The 2095-nt window shown below is 45.4% G+C and overlaps 1 long non-coding RNA gene across 1 annotated transcript; it reads left to right on the top strand.

The window, feature by feature from the left end:
• The first annotated feature begins 417 nt into the window (after positions 1-417).
• Positions 418-1768, top strand: LOC139925659 (uncharacterized). Its single transcript, XR_011785279.2, has 3 exons — positions 418-499; positions 672-839; positions 1111-1768. It is a non-coding gene; the product is annotated as an uncharacterized LOC139925659 (long non-coding RNA).
• The last annotated feature ends 327 nt before the right edge of the window (positions 1769-2095 follow it).

Below are 2095 nucleotides of genomic sequence, written 5' to 3'. Positions count from 1 at the left end.
TTGTCTAAGAAACTAATTTCAAGCATTTAAGCATAGGCCTTTAGATCAAAATGGCTTTAAAATAATTAAAAACAGTACAAAAATAGTACATTCACTCAGGTGAATGTCGAAACTTTTGACTGGTATTGTAAATAGACTAAATTTCGGCTAAACGGTCATGTTGTTGTTTTGACTGCTCACTGGGAATCAGCGCTGCATTTTCTGTAGCATAATAGTTGTGAATCTTAACTGTAATTTTAGTGTGATGATAAGTTATTTTTGCCCTTTTAGAGCTGTAACATGGTTGGGAAGACAGAGATCACAACTATGACTTGCACCCAGATACATGAAAGGCAAGCTCCGCCCCTGGCTAATACGCTCCACTAGAGAGATCTGTATCTCTACTGTAGGCTGACAGGTCTTTTTTTTTATGGCAGACAGCAAGTTTCCACAATGCCCAACCAAAACCACAGAGTGACAAGAAGGACGAGAATGTGAACAGGAATGATCCGGATCACAGGTTTGGCACTGTAGTATGAAAAGGCCCACCTTGATAGTTCACTTCCTGGTTGGCCTATTCCGCGGCCCCCCATTGGCACAGCGTCTGCATCGCCTGTGAGCGGTGGTATGCTTCACAGCGGCTGTTTTGAAAACTGTATTATGTTGTGCTAAACGTCTTATGCCTTTCGCAGCCAGTCTTCGCCAATCCGAGCCGAGCGGTTTTACCTTGCTTGACTGTGCGTAGCGCTACGGAGGAGGCAGAGCTGACATGGTGGCTACGCTGAGGTGCTGATAGTGAAATCCCATTAGCTGCCCTCCCACTGACGCCAAACTGACATCAATGGGAAGAGCCAGAGCAGGTGGGTGGTCTGTCACTCTCGCAGCACTCACTGGCAGGAACAACCTGCTAGTACACACACACAGCTGGGAGAGCACTAACACATTGCTGATGTTCTGCTATGCTTGTCACTGATAGCGTCTGTGTGTGTGTGTGTGTGTGTGTGTGTGTGTGTGTGTGTGTGGAGTGTAGCAGTGGTGGTGGGGTTTGTGCTTGTACGTGCGCATGAAGCCCGTGATTTAACATGATGGACAATAATACAGAGCGGAAATAAATTCACTTTCTTGTTTCAGCCAAGACGGAGGTGGAAAGAGACAGATAGAAATAAAAGAGTAACCAAGAAAGAGCCACAGAAGTGAACAAACCATTAAAAAAAAAAAGGAGGAAAAGGGGAATGCCAGCTCCTATGTGGCCACCAATTTAAAATGGTTTCTGGTCAGGGGAAGTGGCAGGAGTGGATGCCCAAATTAGAGAGGTCCCGGTCGGATCTTAGGAAACCCTGTCATCCTCAGCACGCCGGCATTCCAGCGAGCGAGGAACATGGGAGCAGGAGCCACCCTGACGATGTTTGGTTCAGACGAGATGGGAGGGCCCTGCTTCGTGGCGGATTTTCCGAACCTCCGAAACCACAAGGCACTTGGGAAGACGGGGGCCAGGAGTCTATCGATCACAGTCGGGGCTGTTTGCTGTTTGCTGTCAAACACGCTGCCGGGGAGGTCTCCATCAGCGCAACACTGATGTTTATCGGTGAACTTGAATGCAGTTTTTGCCCCTAGAGACGGATATCCTGCTCATCCTCATCATGCAATTTATGATCTACATTTTCATTCCAAATGAAATACTAAAACTTGTGTAGAGCTTGTACAAATTTATTTTCCTTGGAACAGTGCATATTTTGGACAAAGGCCTGGGACTTTCATCTTTTCACTAATTTATATCAATTACTGGGCCATAAATTGTGGAGGGCTTTCCATTATCTGTATTTCTTGCTCCTTTCCATACAAATTACAGTACAAAGGATGGCACAGTGCACTCACAGTAAAAAGCATGTTCTGCATCTGCATAGCATTAAAACTTTCACTGTACCTACTCCAACATACTAGGCCACTGTGTCTCGTGTAGAAAATGAGCGCAAGTAAAGAGCATCAGTTTTTTCCTATGATACACAAATAGGCTAGTGCCGGTCCAAGTTTTCTCTGTTAGAGATATAACTGTGCAGCTTACCATAGTGTGTGAGTGGGAGTGAAATGTATATGGTAACTGAAGCACATGAACATA

The sequence above is a fragment of the Centroberyx gerrardi genome, chromosome 3 (genome assembly GCF_048128805.1).
Source record: "Centroberyx gerrardi isolate f3 chromosome 3, fCenGer3.hap1.cur.20231027, whole genome shotgun sequence".
In the NCBI taxonomy this organism is placed as follows: domain Eukaryota; kingdom Metazoa; phylum Chordata; class Actinopteri; order Beryciformes; family Berycidae; genus Centroberyx; species Centroberyx gerrardi.
The sequence above is the reverse complement of the archived record's forward strand: the minus strand, read 5'-3'. Positions and strand labels throughout refer to the sequence as shown.